Raw genomic sequence first — 14,095 nt, 5'->3', positions numbered from 1 at the left:
TTTTAATTTCTTTTAGCACTTCCCAACTGCCTACTTTTTATAAGAAATGTTTTGCTTTTTTTTATCAGTGCCATTTTGAGAAGGGGTCCTTATCAGCGATGTACGTAGGTATTATCATGTCCCTTTCTCACTTACATTTGACAAGAACATAATGCACACTTGTTAAGGATTGTTTATGTAATTGCCAACACAAGTCTGCCACATTATCAGTTGTTTAGGAACATACCTGTGTCAGAGATCCTACTTAAGCTGTATAAATACACTTCACATGAACAAGGTCATTTAAGGGGTTCTTTCCAGATGCCATCTATGCGGCATGTCACTGTGCTGCAGAATTCAGCATTTGTGTCTTCACGGAGCTAGAGATCTCATTCCAAGGTAACGAGGGATGGAGGCGCTTCTCATGGACATGGTACTGGCAGATTATGGTTTATCACACCTAGCTCTCATTAGGGTAGAGATTAGGTGTTCTTTGTTGGGAATTTCATATCTTATGTTTATTGCAATATGGTGGGGGGTTTCATATTCACAACTCTCATCTTCACGATTTTGCTTTTGTTATTGCTCATTATCCTAATATTGCAATTCAAGCATTCTACCATAGATTGCAGTCTTTTCAATAAATATATTGACAACTTTCCTGCATCTCCTTCATTACCTATGTGTGTATGAGACTCATTGCTAATGAGAGGAATGGGTAACTTCCGCTCCACTACAACTCTCCTGAATAGTCGCATTTAGAGTCCATGCACATGGCTGCCATTAATCATCTTCACTTTCTGAGTTTGGGTGAGGAACTGCTTGTGAGCTGGGAAGGCTGGGCCAATAGTTGCTACTTGTCGTAGAAGTGACTCAGTCACATACAAACAGAAGTGCTGCCACCCCTAAACCAGTGGTCTTGCTAAGGAGCAAGAGTCCAGTTATGACACCTCAAATTTAACTCTGGTCAAAGACTTAGCTGACAAAGGGAGCACTGTAACTTAAATAAAAGTCTGTTAGGGTAGAGTTACAAAACAGGCCTCTAGTCAGTGTGTAGGTTGGGGGAGACAATTTAATTTAAATGAATGATTTGCACTGAAAATCAGCAATTCTAGAGATTTAACTGGCAAGCTGCAGAGATCCTAGAAACATGATAGGGCATATTGACCTTAAAATTGTTTCTTGGAACATTTTTAGTTTTGCTGGATGGTATACTTGTTGATTATCATTATGTTCCAAGAAAAGTGGTAAATTGCTCAAATATCTCTTCCAGGTTTTTTTTTCTGATCTTCTAACCTGATGTAAGCCCACCAAGGCTTCAGCCATACACCAAGCACAAAATTGTCCCAACACATTTTCTTGCCTCCCTGGCCACATTGAGTGGGTTACCCTAATCGTTCCTACCAAGGACACAAAGCCACCTAGATGCCAGAGAAAAATTGACCCCCATTCCAGCCCATAACAGGCCTAAAAGTATTTCTGCACCCCTTAGAAGGGCGATAGGGGGTTTAGCCCCACTCTGTCCCGCCAGGACAGCAGAAAGCCTACTACACACAAATGTTGCTATTAAAAGAAGGGAACAGGCCATATCCACACACCTAAAGACCTATCAGTGTTTTTGCCACCCCTTCACCATAGAGAGATTGGAGGATTTACCACCAATCTATCCTCAAGGCAGAACACCCATTGGATGCTAGGGATTCTTTTTTAAAGATTGGTCTCAGACGGCAGGTTCAGCCATCTTCTAAAATTCCTCTTGTCCATTAGAGTCCTGTTGAGGGTACTAAGGATGCCCCATTTATCCGCCACCAGATTGTAGATGGGAGTGGCACACATCTTCTATCTTGCCAATGGGATAAAAGTTCCCGGGAGTTACCTACCAGCCTTTACAGCATTCCATGTGTGCCCTATAGCAAACAATCCCACAGTACCCCTCTCTGCCTGAATCCAAGACTGCAAACCCCTTCTTCCCTTGCGCAGAGGCTGTGTGTCCACCTGTATGGGCAGGTAAATGAGGAGCCCGTCCTCTGTGGTCACTCTAAGCCCTTTTTGATGGCAGCTCACCTCCCACTTGAACTGGTGACTATGAGAACAACGGAAGGGGCCTGCCTAACTAGGAGAACAAAGGTTGGTCCTTTGAAGTAAAGAAAGTACCTAGGCATAGCCTAAAAGGTGATCCTGTCACATACATCATAAGGGCTTGAGCACTCAGAGGACTGCAACCGGGAGCTAATGCAAATCAGCCTCCAGCAGCATTAGGCAGAAAAAAGGGAACTTTCTAAAAGTAAATTTTCCTTAACGATAATTAAAAATCCAACTTCACTGTTGACTAGGGATTTTAAGAAATATTTTTTTAAAACGTACGTCATGGTTCTAGTGGGTCCCTACCCTGAGATAGCAAAATCTAATATTGATACCCAGTGTTTTACTATGGGACAATGAGCCTTCTTTCGTCCTACAGTGAAAATAGCTTTTGGGGACTAGCCAGTGTAAGGACGTGTTAACATTAAATGTCTCCAGGTTCTCTTTTTGCACCCTGCCTAATGGACTAACAGGCCTGTATAGAAGTGACTTATTAATATTTTAGAGAAAGTGTTTGATCAGTCAAAAGGCTTTATGTTGATAAATTGCCCCTTTTTCACTGCTACAGTCAGGGTATAATAGTATACCTGAATCAATTTTTACACTGCCACTGTAGTGGGTGGCACACTAGGTGATGCACTTCACTAGTGGCATTTACCATACAGGTACTGGTTTCACCCTGTACTATATAAAAAGGCTATTTTAGATATTTTAAGTGTGCCATTTAAGAGTATAATAATTCAACATTGTTAAAAGTGGGGGTACAAGCACTTTACTATAGGTTAGCAGTGGTAAGGTGCACAGTACTTTTCAGACAGAAAAAAACACAGATAGGGCAATATCTGCCGGTATCCAACCTGGGGGCGGGGGAATATGTTCACTGAAAAAAACAAAGGTTAATTGGCGTTATAGTTAGGTGAAAATGTCAGTTACACCAGTTAAAGTTAACCGAAGTACCTCCATCTGCATAGCCACTGGTAATAAAGTGATGAACCATAAACTCCTGTGTGCTTCCAAGCTCTAGTGCACAGTAACATTCTAGTGTGGCGCCCTGCAAGTCTGACACGGAGTATTGAAAAACAACCCAGACCATTCCGGGTACAAATGCCTTTCTTTACAACACATGCTGAAAGGTACAGGATGTGTGACAAAATCACTGCTTCTTAAACCAATTTCAACACAAGCCATAATTGCTTAAACTGATAAAGTTAATAATCAACGGTGACAGCAACACTGTTACTCTGGCCTCCCTGCACGTCTCGCACATCATGAGATCCACTTCCAGCAGGCTGTACTCCTCAGATGTCACACTGTGGCTGCAGCCAAGGCAGTGCATGGTTTCCAGCAGTTCTTCCGGAACCAGCTTAGCCTCCTGCAGACTAGTGGCAGTCCACCTGGTGCAAATGTTCAAGATCATACTGGGGAACAGAACAAGATGTGCTTCACTAGAAGATGTGATTCATGTACCAAGAGGAGGCCTCCTTATGCTAGCCAGGTAAAACAATTTTCTGTGAGCTCAGAAAAGTTAGGGTGGGTGCCGGTAAACTCCACTTCCCGGCAGTAGGCGGAGTTTGTGCTAGGCTCCAAGCGGAGTGCGGAGCGGCAAAACTCTGTGAATTCTGCCAGTGGAGCAGGGTTTACCATCCATTCCTAATAAATATTACCACTGGGTAGTTATAGTTAGGACCACCATTTTCATAGAAAAATATATTTTGGTATGCTAATAAATTTGGCACTATTTGACTGCCATTTCCATAGGAAAAAGTTTTTGGTATGTTAATAAGTTCGGCACTAGTTCCCCTAAAAATGTTTGAGGGTGATCAGTCTACAGGAGGAAAAGATAAAGGAGTTCCCAAAATATATTTTTCTCATTAATTTTTCCATAGAAATATTAGGCTCAGCTACTGCCAAAATGCCTGAATGGAGTTCAACCAAATATTGCCAAAAGTTATATCTTGGGCTAAGAAGCGTGCTTTTTGTGATTTGGTGTACGTCCGTTCAGTAGATTTTTAGAAATTAAGATTAACAATTTATTTATCACAGATCTCTTGATAAGATCTGATTGTCTGCTTCCACATCAAGAAGGATGTGGTGGCAGCCATCTTAGGACTTGGGGACTCAGAAATACCTGCTTTCTCTGGGCAAGAACAATGCAGGGGAGTTGGCTGGGGCTGCACCAACCTGGAGTTCCCCTGCAGCCCCCAACAAATGTATGGTGGGTGCCCTGGAGGGGCACCCTCCTTTATTTAATGCAGGTCCCAGGTGTAGGGGTCACGGGGGCAAAAAAGGCTCAACAGGTGATCCGCACAATCTCCCTCCCCCTAAAAAAAAACAAAGAATGCCCATGGGGAATGATTTCCTCAGGGTCTAATAAGGCCAGTATACTCCACAATACCAACCTGGAGTCCCCCTGCAGCCCCCAACAAATGTATGGTGGGTGCCCTGGAGGGGCACCAGGGCACCCTCCTTTATTTAATGCAGGTCCCAGGTGTAGGGGTCACGGGGGCAAAAAAGGCTCAACAGGTGATCCGCACAGTCTCCCTCCCCCTAAAAAAAAAAACAAAGAATGCCCATGGGGAATGATTTCCTTAGGGTCTAATAAGGCCAGTATATTCCCATATTCATGGTCCCTCTCCCTTCCTCACACACGTTTATTCACTGAAAAAAGACACGTTTAAAGTAATTTTATAGTTAGGTGAATATGTCAGTAACAACATTAACACTTTGAACTAAAAAGAAAATCACAGAAATTCACTAGATATAATTAGCAATAGCAAAAATGTAACCATAAATTGTGGCCCTCAATGCACTGTTTATGGCCTAACATATACACTCATGATATGTTCTATTCCATCATTTGACATCTCTGACAACCAGTCATGGTTTCAAGTTAGAATTTTACCAGACCTCATCAGTGGCAAGTTTCTGCTCAACTGTCTTTTTCCCAACAAGAGGCAACCTTTATCGATTCAGAAAAGAATGATGAGCAAACAAACTATAGCTTTGTCTTTTCCACACCACAGAGGGCTTCTTCTTTAGTTAAGAAAAAGCACTTCTTAGTTAAGAAAATGGGGGTTGGTCAAAGATTGGTTTCAAACCTGTAGAAATGTAAACATTGGGTTGTTTACAGACATTCCATGATGGAGGGCATCCATCTACTGTAAGACGGACACTGGATGGTCTGGCTGGATCTCAAGGACACATTTCTAACGTTTCCAATCCATGCCGCACCCCGGTGTTTTCTACAATGCAAGTGGAAAGATCAATGGTGCAACTTCTTAGTACTGCCTTTTGGACACTTATCGGTGCCTTGGTGCTTCACCAAGGAAATGCCAGTAGCAGAGAGCTTGCTACCAAGAGGTGTACATCTCATATGCTTGGACAACATCATTCCCATGGCACAGATTCAAGAGCTGGTACTTTCAACAATTGAATTTGGTGATTCAAATTCTGCAGGACCTTGGCTTCATAACAAAATACCAAGAAATCCATTCTTCTTCCTACGCAATCACTGGAATTCATAGGCTTCCAAGTCAATTTGGTGAAAGGTCAACTGTAACTACCCAGACACAGAATACAAGATGTCAAGAAGGAAAAGAGGGCACCGTTGACCAAGCAAACTATTTTGGTCAGGTTGATTGAGTGAACAGTGTAATTGCTGGTCTCATCGATTCAAGCAGTTTTACAGAGACTAAAAAGTTGAAATCTCAAGAAGGGACTCATTTAAACAGATCAAGTTCCACTATCCAATGAAGCGAGGGCTAGGATCATTTGGTGTATGAACCATATGGAATAGTACAACTGCAGTGCCTTTTTTGGCTTTCATTCAAACATAATAATAGAGTCCAATGCCAGCCGTTGGGGTGTATGGTGTGGCAAATTTGTCCACCGGAGGTAGATGGTTGCAAGAGGAGCTGGAATTCCACCTCAATTGTCTGGAGTTCCTGGAAGAAGTGTTTGCGACACTTGCTGTACACTGCTGTGAATTGGCAAGATTTCAGCAGCCAGATACATAAACACGTTAGGCGACACCAGATCAAAGACGCTGGCAGAGATAGCCAAGAACCGTTGACATTTTTGATTGAAGAACAAGATGTCAGTAATTGTGGTATACATACCAGGACAACCAATGTGATCAAGAACTGGAACTACAGGCTCCTGGTGGACAACAGCGACTGGAAGTGGAATATTCAAGCATTTCTTGCCATTCAGGAAAGAATGGGCCCTAGCAGTACAGACCTTTTTGCTTTCCAGACTGAACAAACAACTGGAGCTCTTCTTCAGTTAGAGACCAGACCCATTAGCTGATGCAATGTACACTTTTCTACAAGATTGGTCCATGGGTCTGAATCATGCCTTTCCCCCCCTTTCAAATGATAACTCAGATAGGAGTAAGAGGGAAGACAGTGGGTAGACTTAATAGTAATTTGTCCAATAAGGCTGATTTAATCATGGTTCCCAGCCCTTTGGGGATGATCTGCTATTTCCCAATCCCTCTTCCAATGTTATTGGAGATTCTGACAGGTCCAACGGATGAATGACATGCGATGCTATGGCAAGGTCAGCTGAGCCTTAAGATATGGAAAATTTCGGATGACATTGGCAAGTGCCAGGAGTTTCAAGCCCAGCTGCTAAATTCATCAAGCAAGCCTGGGATCCCTCCACCCACAGACGCTAAACCCTGAAAAAGGATCTGGATCTAAGGGGATCAGATATAGCAGAGATCATCAACTTCTTATCACGAAAGGCTGAAGGGGGACTTTCTGACAGGTTCGTAAATAATTTTCAACCTGTTATTTCAGATGCGCATGAGCCAATTAATAACAATCCCATCGGGCCGTATTCCCTCATCTGTAAACTGCTTAAAGGGATTAGAATAGCTAATTCTTCTAGGCCCGGATTCGATAACATTTGGGATGTAAATCTAGTTTTGTGCTTGTTTCAGAGATAGCCAGACAATACACAATTATCAAGGAAACAATTGGCAGCTAAATTAAATATGTTCCTATGTTTGTTATCCTACAGGAGAGTCTCAGATGTCAAAGCTCTAAACCTAGCATGTAGAGTACATTCCCCAGAAGGGGTATGTTTTTCCATTACAAAACAACTTTGGCTCCATGTATAGAATGCCAAGTGTTTTTTTTTTACATAATAAGTGGTGTGTAGTCAAATGCTTTAAAGTATATGAAGAGTGTACTAAAGATTTAAAAGATGATCCCAATGGTCAATTGTTGATTGCATTGTTGAAACCGCATGGCACTTTGTTTTCAGCGACTCTAGTGATAAAGATCAGATGGGTGAATAAAAGCAGTTGACTGGTATTCTGATTCAGTGGTTAAACACTTTTATTATAAATCTATTGTTAATGTGACATCTGTGGTCGGTAATCAGCTTTGAACAAGCATAACCCAAATCCTCTGATCCTGACATAAAATGCACATTTTCTATTGTGTGCAACAAGGATTTTCATTTCTATTGAGGACACTGAGGTGATAATTATCCCAACCAATATTAAGTATCACAATAATACCATATGTCTATGAGGTTGTATTGTATTAGTGATTTTCACATATGTTTTTTCATGATTGAGATTGTTTGAACTATTATCTGCAATTTATGCTGTTTCATCACCCTCAGATAAGGTATTACCATAAAAGTACCATGAGTGTCCTTTCTGTTACAGGTTCCGATCAGAAACAAGGCTTAGCAACTCGTTCAAGCTCAAGCTTTTCCAGGAGCTGTATTGAAGGTTTTGGCATGACTCTTGTTGTTATTCAATAATATGGACTGATGGTCATAGTTGATTTGACTTTAATGGAGGCAGCAAGATTGTGCCTCCCAGTTTTAGGACATATAAGAACAATGATTGGTAGAAGAAGAGCATATTTTGTTAAAGGAGTTCATGGAAGTTGTAGTGCTTTATTGGTCATGGTTGTTTTTTATTGGCTGCTGTATTCATATCAGTAAAGAAAGAGGAGCATATTCATCACCTCTGTGTCCTCAATAGATTTGAAAGTTATTGTCATGAATGCTAGCAAGTTTCATATTACTGAATGTCAGCAGGGAACCAGACTATCGTGATGAGAGGATGTTTAAAGATGTGGTGGGTGAAGGAAAAGAAAGCTTTGTTCCTAGTTTTCTCTTTCCTTTCCTTGGGGAAACATGTAAGTGATGAGGACGGTGTCACAACTTTTATCCAGTTAGTATCAATGACCTTGTAGATGATATATGGGATGATGTACCCCTCCCTCCGGTCCATTAGAAGAATATTGCAAGTTTATGATGATGTGCCTTGCAAAGCCATTCGTAATTGCAATGTGAAGTGAGGGGGTACCATATCTCATATAATATGAGGACAGCTTGGTCCCTGATCAAAATACATTACTTTACTGGCAAATGGTACTGTGTGATATGTGACATCTTTTGCTGACCCTTCCTTTTAGCCTGCTGGACTGGGCATGTTGAAACAACTCCACATGTACCGCAACACAGCCAGTTGTGGGACAAAATGCAGGACTTGGTGAAGATATCACACCTGATGTATGACCTCTTGGAAACTATGCCTAGCCAGCCTCCAGGAATCAGCAGCTTTGGTCCATCCAAGAAAAAAAAAACATGTGTTTCAGGGCTGATGTATAGAAAAGTCCTTTTATGTGCTCTTCTATATTTTAAACTTGAATGATATTATTTTATTCCTCGGACAGGTCTTCCCACTTAATCCTACAAGCAGTCTAGGTTAATCTTACTTTTTTTGTATTTGTTACAGTTCTATATTGCACAAAATAGGCATAAGGGCATCAGTGTGCTTTACATGATGCCAAAATGATGCACATTTTTAGCCATGGTAAGATGGATATTAAGCTAAAGCCAGGATTCCTACATGGTTCCTTACTTCTAAACAGCTCTAGCTTTTAAACACATCTCCTCCACTGCACACCTTCCGAGAGAGTACGAAGGAAGTTAAAACATGAACTTCCAAGCACCATGAAGCCGTTGTTTATTTTAAACTCCTGCTGGCACAATGACATTCTTTCGGTTCACACACATCAACTTCTATCAGGCTTTTGGAAATGGCCCCTGCCGCTTGAGAAATTTGATGTGATAAGTCGCTTGTAATAGCTATTTTCTTTTTACAGGTGCATTCTGACATCAGAATGCACTCATAATAAGTCAATAAACTACAATACTGTTAGACCTGGCATCCATGGCGTGGTTTTACCCCTAATCTTTTTTCCTTCAACCCTCCTGTTTTGCTGATATCAATTTTTGTTGGCTTTAGGACTCGGCACACTTTACACTGCTAACCAGTGCAGCCTGTGTGTGCAGTTTTAAATTGCCGGGTTAGGCTGGCAAAATAAACCTTTTTAATAGATAGAAGCCCCCATAGGGTAGGCCTTGGACAGTCCAAAGGGCAGGGTGCTGTGTATTTAAAAAGTAGGACATGCACTTTTGAGTTTTACACGTCTGTGTAGTGAAAAACTCTTACATTTGTTTTTCACAACTGCAAGGCTTACCTCTCCCATAGGGTAACATTGGAGTTAACTTATTACATTTCATATGTGATTATTTCCAAATGGGAACAGGTCATCGATTCATGTTTGGTGTCTTTGGAATTGTAATGAAAACGCTTCTCTCATGGGGAAGTCATGTTTTAAATTGCAATTTTGAAAATGCCACCTTTAGAAAGCTACACAAAAGAAACAAAAGCTAACACTGTATTTAACTTGGAAAAAAAAAATATTTACAATGAAAAGGCAAGACCAATTACCTCTCCCTAGCACTGATACATAACATTTATCCAGAACAAATTTAATTGAAAAACATTTATCGCACACAGAAGAACAGATACAGAATAGAGCATTTACCTTATATAAACAATTTTGGCATTGCACACACATTATTTAAATAAAAAACTTTGACAATAATACAAATTCAAGAACAAACAAAACAATGACAAAAAAACAACTACCTTTCAGGTTCTGCACCAATTTAGAAAAGAGGGAACCCAGAGCCTAACTCATTCGCAAAATTTTAAGGTTCCTCCTTAAAGAGCAAAATAGCGCAGATGCGCTAATTGTATATCTTTGTGGTAGCTCAAACAAATGATGTGCATTCAAGACAATACTGACTTCATATTGAAATTAGCACTGTTTGTATGGAGAAATTATTTCAAATTTGACAATGAGTTCTATATACAAGTGAAAGGGACAGCGATGGGTTGTCCCTTCGCGCCGGAGCTAGCAGTCCTGTTCATGGCCATGTTTGAAGACAGGTTTGTGTATCTTATAACCCTTTTGTTAGTAATATTGCAATATGGTTCAGATTTAGTCATGACATTTTTTGTCTCTCTGGACAGGCTCCATAGAGTAATTGAATCATTTCACAAAGTGGTTAAATCAGAGACTAATTACATTCAATTTTGTGCAGCTAGTAGTTGTGAATCTATCACATTTTTGGATGTAGCGGTGTTCCCTCAGGATGGTAAATTATCAACTTCCCTCTACACGAAGCCTATTGATCATAACAAGGCATTTCATTACTCTAGCCACCATCCCCACAGCCTCTGAGATAATCTGCCATACGGGCAGTTTCTACAGGTTTGGCATAATTGTTCCGAAAAGACAGCTTTTGAGTACCATGCTAAAACACTGCACGATAAACTGACAGAAAGAGGTTACCCCAAAAAGCTGGTGATGCAATCCATTAAACTGGCTTGGTGGACTCAGAAAGAAACACTGTTGGTCAAATGTGAGAGGCCCATCACAGATAGGCTAGTTTGTGTATCCACGTTTTGTCCACAGACTAACAATTTAAAAAATATAGCACTGCAGAATTGGCATTTGATTAAAAAAATTGACAAATCATTTGTGAGACCGCTGTTTGCTTTTAAGAAGGATCAGAGCATTGGGACTCAATTAGTACGAGCTTGTGTGTCACCAGCTTCTGCGAGAAGAGATTTGTACCAAGCATGGAATTTATCTCCATGGGCATCACAAATGTGGTTCTTGTGTGTGTTGTGATTCCACTATTGAAGGGAAGGAATTTGAGCATAAAAGAATCTAATGGAGTCATCTCAAATTATCCAATTACAAAACCAAACTTTTTATTTACTTCATTGTTTGTCCTTGCAACAAATTGTATGTTGGAAAAACTAACCAAGAAGAAAGGCAGCATATCATTCAACATAAGTCCTGAATCAGACGCAGGGTTACTACAGCACCAGTTGTTAGGCATTGTTTAGATAATCATCACTCAGAGAATGATGTGCAATGGACAGTGCTGGCTATGGTCAAGGTTGGACAAAGAGGTGGTGATTTATACTTCAATGCAGCAAGTCGAGGAGTGTTTCTTTCTGTACTTGGTAAAGATTGAGGTTACATATTTATAAGCAGAAGGAATGCATTTTGAAATAGTTTTTCTTTTGTTATCCAGGCTGGATTATTACTATGGGTTTAGTCGTTTGATTTGTGGCAAGTGACATCTGCTTGCAATTTAGCTTTCATCTAGCTAGGTTTGAAATGATGCCTTAAAGCCCCTTGGCCGTAATTTATTTTATCACTGTTCATTTTATCACTGTGGCTTTGGTGTTGGATTCATGGTAAATAGAATTCACATGAAACTGGTGTCATTTTAGCAAGTTTTGTTTTGAATTGGAGTTTTCAATCGAGTTTACATTGCTGAATTCTGTTGAAAACACACATGGTTGGCTACAGTATTAGTATTGTGTTGCAATGTGTAAAAGTGAGGTCATTCATTTTTTCACAGAATCGGAAGACCCCTGTTTTGGTGGTAAGCCATTCACAAGATGGCAGTACCTCCTGATCAGGTATTTATAATGGATTGTATTAAGGGCATAGTGATGAGATCTGTTGGCACTGTTTCTTTTAGTAGTATATGTGATTTTCGTGTCTTTGTTCAACAGTTGTGTTTTGGTGTTATGTGTCCTGACGAGAACCCTTGAATCTTGTGGGTTTGAAATGCGTCAACAATTGGGAGCAGCAGTGAACGCTATTAAAAAAGATTAGGCCTTCAGGGAGAACTCATAGTACTGTCTTGAATGCACATCATTCCTATTTGAGCTACCACAAAGACTTACAAATAGCGCCTCTGGCTATTTTGCTCTTTAAGTAGGAGCCTTAAAATTTTGTGAATGAGTTAGGCTCCGAGTTCCCTCTTTTTTCAAATTGGTGAAGAACCTGAATTTTAGTTTGATTTTTATTGTCATTGTTTTTTCTTAAATTTGTATTATTGTCAAATGTTTTTGATGTAAGTAATGTTTGTGCAGTGCCAAAACATTTAAGATGAGGTAATTGCTCTCCTCTGTATTTGTTCTTTTGTGTGTGATAAATGTATTTCAATTAAAATTGTTCTGGATAAATGTTATGTATCAATGCTAGGGAGAGGCAATTGGTTTTGCCTTTTCATTGTAAATTATTTTTTCTAAGTTAACTACAGTGTTGTCTCTTGTGTCTTTTGTGTAGTTTGATTGGCCTAGCCTCACTGTTTTAGAGGCCATACCCCTTTTCTATTACAGTACCTTTAGAAAGTTGGCATTTTCCTGCCTTGGCCACTTGGGGGCATAATTACAAGCCCCTGGTGCCACCTTGATCCACCCTAGGGTTATTTGTTTATGCTAACGCGGCATAAGAGGCCTTTCTCCTGCACCATATTTACAAAGTGGCGCAATGCTTACATTGCGCCACTCTGTAAAGCATTGTGCCACATTATGCATGTGCGAGGCATAATGTATGCAAGGGGGTGTTCAGACGAAGGGAGGCAGGAAAAAATGGTGCAGTGAAATTTACAACATTTGACTGCAGCATTTTTTCAGCCATATTTTATGCCTGCTCAGAGCAGGCCTTTAAATGATGCACCCATTGTAATCAATAGGCCTCCCTCTGCTTTGCTGCCCTAGAATCAAAATTGTTGCAAAGCCACAATAGTGTCAACAATGTTGCTGCTATTGTGCTAACGACTGTGCACAGTATTGTAAATATGGTACAACTATGGTGTTAGGTGGGACAGTGGTGACGCAGGAAAACTGGTACATGAGGACCAATACACCACTTTCTTGTAAATACGCCTCTTAGGCCAGTATTTATGGGAAAATCTCGGAGCACAACGCTGCACTGGAATAGGCAGGGCGCCCTCTGACATTTTCACAACGCAGGCATGCGCCTTATTTAAGTGAATACAGCACACCCCTGCGTTGTCCCCTGCATTGGCGCTAAATTTAGCTGCCAACGCAGGCATCCCTGCACCATTGTGCATGGATGTCTGCGTTGAGGGTAGCGATTGTTTGTGCGGGAAGGTGTTCCTTCCCGCACATAAACAATCACTAATGGTGCTTTGGCACTTCTGCGTGTGCTATAGAATGCAGCACACACAGAAGTGCAAAAGTGCCATTTTCAAATGTTAATTTGCAGGAAGCGACACCTTCCCGCACATAAACAATAATTTCTGGCATTTTGCTCTTTCTAAGCGTGCTGCTGAATGCAGCACGCTTAGAAAAAGCAAAAAACGAGGAGGAATAAAAGTATTCTTCCTCATTGTGCCTTGTTAATGCCACCCCTGCGGTTAGCGTAGATTTTGGCGCTGCCTCAGGTTTATGAAATTTTGTAAATCTGAGGCAGCATCAAAATGGAATGGGTGTTGCTGTGGGACGCCCACAGCAACACCCATTGCACGCCCCTCCAACATAGATAACTGTGTCGGAGGGGCCCATATTTACAAGGAGGTGTAATACCACAAAAAGTGGCGTTATACCTCCTTGTATATATGGGACAGAGTTTAGCGCCACTGGAGTGTCAAGTAAAGTGATGCTCCAGTGGCACTAGGGGCTCATAAATATGCCCCTTAGTGTCTTTATCCTGTGCCCGGGTCAGATGACTGGGTGAAGCTGACAGTAGAGCTTTGTGTATTCCTCATAGATATCCACACACAATAGATGGCTTAGGTGTGCCTGAATGGGCCATTCTTACACTTGAATAGGCTGCGCCGGGCCTCCACCCAAAGGGCTGCATACCTCCTGTAG

This window comes from Pleurodeles waltl, chromosome 2_1, assembly GCF_031143425.1.
Source record: "Pleurodeles waltl isolate 20211129_DDA chromosome 2_1, aPleWal1.hap1.20221129, whole genome shotgun sequence".
Lineage (NCBI taxonomy): Eukaryota > Metazoa > Chordata > Amphibia > Caudata > Salamandridae > Pleurodeles > Pleurodeles waltl.
Note: the sequence above shows the minus strand (reverse complement) of the source record.